A 7193-nucleotide genomic window follows, 5' to 3' on the forward strand; every position below is an offset into this window, starting at 1 on the left:
GCCTAGCTCTGTTCCCATGGCACTAGGCCCCGCCCCACTCGTCACATTCGTGCAGCCCTAGACTGAACTGTGTTAGTGTCTGTGTGTCATTGAAACGCAAAATTAGCTGCAGCCAAGTGACTTTGTGCGACCCACCTTGTTCCATTCCGTGACCCACGAGTGGGTCGCGACCCACAGTTTGAAAACCCCTGATCTATATCAAAAGTAGCTTGGGACTTATTCTGGCCCACCATAACCAATGACAGATAATCTAAGAGTAAAGTATTGAATGATTAGAGAGAGAGGGGTGTCCAAAGAGACACCTGTGCTGTCCTAGACAGTGCTTAATTGTAAAAATCTTAGTTTAATTCACAAAATGAATAAAAGTGTAGAGGGACTTGTGTTCAAATGGTTGGACTGCCACAACTCCACAGTCTTTTTTTTTCTTCTCTGTGCCGTCAAACATAGATATCTGTTTCCTGTCACTGGCACCAGAAGACAACAGGAGTCGGACAGACTGACCTGAGCTCAGAGAGGAGAGTCTCTCATGCAGGTACTGTGTGTAGGACACAGGCACACACAATCCGCGAGGACACACCACTGCAACATCATAGGCATATGTGCATGAACAACAACAGACAAACACACATACAGATTAAAAACACATTAGATTTGTCTTTGTACACTACATAAGCATGACCGATTCACAGCTGCACATTCAACACCTAACTCAACAGCAAATGCAGTGTATCACAGGAGAACTTCTAGGTATAATAACATGCAAATACAGTCATAGACATTCAGATTTGTGCACGTTCCTGTAGGAAAGAAAAATCTGCATCAAAAGAAATAAAATGTAAAAAGTAGTTACACAAAGCAAAGCATTATCTGGGTAACAGCGAGTCTCTCAGCAAGTCTCTCTACCACATAAATACATATGCTGTGAAATATTATGTCTGCTGCATGAGGTGCTACAGGTCAAAGGTTAAGCATGTAAAACTGCACAGATGTTCAGATGACTCTGAACACAATACACTTCTTTGAACACAAACATACAGTGCTGGTCAGACTCATCTACAGTTAGACTTTTGTGGTAAATAGGGAAAGTGTTTAAGACAGCTGAACCTGTGAGCCATGTTTCTTTTTTTATTTAATTTTTTTATAAGCTGTATGAAAAGATAAGCCTTTTTTCACTCTCCTACTGTATACCCTCTTTTTTCTTTTCTGTCTCTTTCATGCTCTTCCACTCACTCTCTCACTTCCCCATTCACCCTTTCTTTTTAAAAAAATAATATTTGCATGACCTTTGTTTTGTTACAAACACGCCAGTATGACTTGTTAACGCCCCCTCCGTCTTCCAGGACTTCATCCATGAGGTGCTCCGGGAGTTCCTTGTATACAACATCAGCAGCAGTGGCATCCGGATGGACGAGGGGAAGGTAAATGCCGTCAGAGATTGGCCCACTCCTACCACCATCAAAGAGTTACAACGGTTCCTTGGCTTTGCCAACTTCTATAGACAGTTTATCCAAAACTTCAGTACCATCACCAGCCCTCTCACCAGTCTCATCCGTAACACTCCGGGACATCAGTATATTCCCAGGACACGGCGCACTCCACTCATTCACTCCGCTCACACATCTCTTGGCACTGGTCACCCGGGGGTCAATGAAACCCTCTCGTTGCTTAAGGAACGCTTCTGGTGGCCCAACATGGCCTCGGATGTCAGGAGGTACGTGAACGGATGCACAAGCTGCGCCATATCCAAGAGCCCTCGCCATCTTCCATCAGGCAAGCTCCATCCTCTGCCCGTTCTCAATCGCCCGTGGTCACACCTAGGGGTGGATTTCATCACCGATCTTCCTCCTTCAGATAATAATACCTGCATTCTTGTCATATTGGATAGATTTTCTAAATCCTGTTATTTAACCATGTCTTCAGGTACTTCGGCATCCCAGAGAATATCGTCTCGTACCGAGGGTCCCAGTTCATCTCCCGGGTATGGAAGGCTTTCCACTCACTCCTAGGAGTGGCCATCAGCCTGTCCTCCGGATACCATCCCCAGTCGAACGGGCAGACGGAGAGGAAGGTCCAGGAGATTGGACGCTTCCTCCGTACCGTCTGTCATGGCCACCAGAACTCCTGGAACCAGTTCCTTGGGTGGGCCGAGTACGCACAAAACTCCCTTCGTCAACCTACCACCGGACTCACTCCATTCCAGTGCGTACTTGGCTACCAACCTCCACTCTTCCCCTGGTCAGGTGAACCCTCAGATGTCCCCCCCATCGACTACTGGTTCCGGGAGAGCAAGAGGGTCTGGGACGCGGCACACCACTAACTCCAGCGGGCCTTACGCAGACGCAGAACGACAGCCGACCTTCGCCGATCTGAGGCCCCAACGTACCAACCCGGTCAGAAGGTCTGGCTGTCCACCCGGGACATCCGCCTGCGCCTGCCCTGCCGCAAGCTAAGTCCCAGATTCATTGGCCCATTCACCATCCTCCAGCAGATCAATCTGGTCACTTACAAACTCCAATTACCCCCTGAGTACCGGATTCACCCCACCTTTCATGTGTCTCTCCTTAAACCTCACCATCCTTCTGTCTCTCCCTCCACAGAACCTGGCGAAAGCGAGGCCCCCCCTCCACTCCTCCTAGACGACGGTGTGGCCTATGAAGTTAGTGACATCCTGGACTCCCGGCGGCGTGGTGGACAACTGGAATATCTAGTGGACTGGGAAGGATACGGTCCAGAGGAACGTTCCTGGGTCCCACGCAACGATATCCTGGATCCTAACTTACTCGACACCTTCCACTCCAATCATCCTGACCGACCAGCTCCCAGGGGAAGAGGACGTCCACCATGTCGTCAGGGTCCTCGGCCCTCAGGAGCAGGCCGTGGGGAGGGGGATACTGTTACAAACATGCCAGGTTCCACGTCCACTCATTCACAACGCACACCCTCACCTGAGTACTGAGCACTTCCACCTGACCCTCATCATTACCCAATCACCTCGGCACCATAAATACCACACACACGCACTCAATCAGCGTCCGGTTTCATTCGCGACAAGGTCTTACCTGTATGCTAACTCAAAGGACTAACTCTTCCTCTACTTACCTCTCTCCAGCGATTCTCCAAAGATCAAGATCCCCAGTGTGCGTGTGTGTGGTTCACCTCCCTCCTCTGACGTCTTCACCCAGCTCTCACGGATCCATTCATCACTCTACCCAACACTACCTGCTCCTCTGCTTGTGTCTATTAATAAACCCTTCTGTCTGTTACTCCTCAGCCTCCCGAGTGATCTGTAACAGGTTTGTTCACTTCATGACTTTATTCTGGACTGTGTGAACTGTAAAGAAGGATTGTTTGGGTATCTTGAGTTGACCTTATTGTTGTATCCACCTAAAGTATGTGAGACAGGTCCTCTTGCCTCCTGCTAATGAACCAGACAGGGATCAAAATCTTGCCTGCTGCTAATGAACCAGACAGGGATCAAAACCTGACATTGAGGAGTAAAACTCAATAAACAGTAATAGAAAACATGATAATTTACCTTGAGTTTACTTCTAAGTAAAAAGATTATTGAGTCATCTTCCATTCATAGATGGTTTTGGTTGCGCTATTAGACTTCAGTGGTTCATATTTGAGATAGACCCAGACACACTCATATTTGAAAAAGAAAGCAACAGGCCTCCTTTCTTAGCAAATGAGCTGCTGTGGCTTAATGAGCTGCTTAAGGAATTAGGTTTGTTGGCCGATAATGAGAGACAAGGAAGAAAAACAGATACATTTGTTCTATGATTATGCTATAAGAAAGACTTACCTTCTGCATTTTTACTGTTTTTAAATGTATTATTTGTTCACAGGGTTTTAGTGGCTGTGTATGTTAGATTGGTCTGGGGATCACCTTTCGTCTGAGAGTGGGTGTGTTATGGGGCACAATTTGGCACAGAAATCAAAATGTCCGGCCAAACACATACTGTATGTCTGCATGTGTGAGCGTAGGCAGTTTTTAACAGGCTTTTAAGCTCTTCTCTTCCGTTGGTGGACCGCAGTGGATAAGGTCACATGTCACCCCGGTTGTCGTGGTGACTGACCCCACAGTCATTGGATTGATATTTGGCGTGGGCTGTATGGATGTGTGCGTTTTTTTTTTTTTTTTTGATCTGTGAACTACCCCCCACTACCCATCTCTCTACTCTTTTCATTCTCAGCCAGAATATCTGCAAATACTGTTATGATTGGCAGGGTCTTTTCAAGTGTGGGCAAACATGATGAATCACACTCTTTTTATATATGTATATATATATATATATATATATATATATATATATATATATATATATATATATATATAAAGTAGCCCCAGCAGAACTGTTGAGACAATTATTATAATTTTTTTATTTTTTATTTTTTTTTGGTCTATATATGGCTCATCCTAATGCATTGTTGACACAGATATGATTATTTTATGAAAAATCACTCTTAAATCAAGTAAATAAGGCTTGTTTTTCTAGTTAACTTACTATTGTGAAGTTCTAACAACCTACTATTTCATGAACAAGTAATCCAGTCAAGAGACACTCATTGCGCATAGCAATTTGTAACTATTTTACATTTTGTTGATTTTGGCTAATTCACATAATGATCATACAAATTCATATGAAATTGCCACTTCAAAAATTTTCTCATGAGATTCTGTTGGACCACAAACTTTTATATTAATTACAATATACTCTCATTTATATCAAACCAACCAATGAAATGGTCCATAGAAGTTTGTGTTTACAAATTGGTAAGTCATAATTATGACATCAAGTGGATTCAGGTCACTTTGGTCAGAGCAAGATGCCGATGTGCCATTTTTACATGAAATTTAGACATATTTTTTTTTAAATTCTGCTTCAGATGTTTTTTTATTTTTTTCATTTATGAAGTTTCTGTAATTTGAATCATATTATATTTTCTATCGTAGTACAGAACAGTGGTATTTTGTACATGCAACCTAGTTTTAATGTAAATTAAAAAATAAAAAGAAAATGTAATTAATTTTAACAAATTTACGATGAGTTCAGATGCTGCATTTATTGCATCCGACATGTTTACTTACTGACAACTAGGAAACTCTTTACTAGGGCTAGGGCTTTAACAAATTTCTGGTGGCATTTATGTGCATTCAGCTTGAAAATAAAATTTTTCCAAAATAACTAGAACCCACCATAACGGTTATCATAACAGTTTTCTGAATGTTATAAATGCACCATAATGGTTATCTATGCTGATCCCATCTACCCTATTTCCAGCACGCATGGGGCAGGCTAATACTGTTGCAGTGTTAAACTCTTTTTCCAGTTTTATTTACACTTGACATTAAAGGGGTCATGAACTGGCTTTTTAAAATTATTTTATACTGTTGTTTCACTTATGAATCATAAGTATATTTGCAATATATATTTTCACTGTTTTTTTTTATTTTATTTTATGTAAAATCATTTTCTAACTGTTTTAAATTCATTTTAAATAAGTACATTTTTAATAATTTAAAAAGTTTTAAAATTGCTTGTTTTATTCTTGTTATTATTTTTCTTCATTATTATTTTACTTTCTTTTATGTAAAGCACTTTGAATTACCATTGTGTACGAAATGTGCTATATAAATAAACTTGCCTAGCCTTGCCTTGCCTTATGGCGTTTACATGGTTTTTACATTCAAAAAACATCAAAATCAATAATTAGGCTATTTTCTACGCTGGTTTTGAGGGCGGTTCGAGAAACAGTTTTTATGGTCGTGCAATATTGAAGACTGTGAAGAAACCTGAAGAAGGAGGTATGCAGTTGAGAAAGTGAGGAAGAGTTGGGCTGTGGCACTGGGGATGTGAACAGTTCACACGTTCAGTAAATGAGAAGCGAAAGAAAGTTCAATCAGTTCACAGAGAGGAACAGTCTATCTCCCGTGAGAGAGACAAAATGCAGAAGAGACATAGAGACACAGGGCAGGATGGGATTACATGGCTATACGCTTTTATTAGAGGGGATATTGGTCTGTGATAGAGAATGAGAAAATGAAAAGGGAAGGATTTATTGATGTGTTTACAAATAGTAGGCAGGCTGCGTCAAAATGATAAAAAGTGAATTTGTTATCCATGTTATGTATTTTTTCAGCATCTTCAGAGTAGAAAGACCCATTGGAAAATTGTATAGCTCCTGTAGTTTAAACTTTTTTGTAAAAATAAGTAAAAGGCCTTTAAGTATAATTGTAAAAATATCCCCCTTCATGTTGTGGTACATGCGTTTTTTACTGAAAGTGACGTGACATCCAGCCAAGTATGGTGATCCATACTCAGAATTTGTGCTCTGCATTTAACCCATCCATTGTGCACACACACATCAGTGAACACACAAACCGTGAACACACACCCAGAGCAGTGGGCAGCCATTAATGCTGCGGCGCCCGGGGAACAGTTGGGGGTTCAGTGCCTTCCTCAAGGGCACTTAAGTCGTGGTATTGCCATGCCGAAACTCAAACCAACAACCCTAGGGTTAGGAGACATACTCTCTAACCACTAGACCTAAACATAATAATAGTTTTTATATTGTTAGTAATATTTGAAGATAAATCAACTTTGGTTTACTTGATTATTCAAACATACAATTTTCTTTAATGATGATGTTCAAATGCATTGATCAAATATGATACATTCTTTTGATGAATGTTTATTAGTAAATCTCAGTCATCACTGTTTTGCCCTTCATTTAAAAAAAAAAAAACTATAGCTTTGCTCATAAAACTAAGCATTTACATATCATTTTACTCTGCTGTACTGTTACAGAGACCTCACTGATTCACATTACATGCTATTAGAATGTCATCTTACCTTTTGGTCATATAAATATCAGCATCTGCACTAAACTGCATAATTTCGCTGAGTTGGAGCCTCTGAAGGGGAGATATTTTTTCATCCAAGTGAGCGCCATATTCTGAAAGCTTGATGCATCAAATATGACACTTAACAGAAAACACGTGAAAACTTTATATATATTTTATAAATATTGTTTAATAAATAGTTCAACTTCAAAAATATTTTTTATGACTTTTATTTCCTATGTCTGGCTTTACAGGGTTAAGATCTGTATCTGAATAAATGTTTAATTTCATTTTTGCTTGATAAACACACAGCAACATGATATATTTATACATATAAACTCAGAGA

The sequence above is a fragment of the Carassius carassius genome, chromosome 30 (assembly GCF_963082965.1).
Source record: "Carassius carassius chromosome 30, fCarCar2.1, whole genome shotgun sequence".
Taxonomy (NCBI): Eukaryota; Metazoa; Chordata; class Actinopteri; order Cypriniformes; family Cyprinidae; genus Carassius; species Carassius carassius.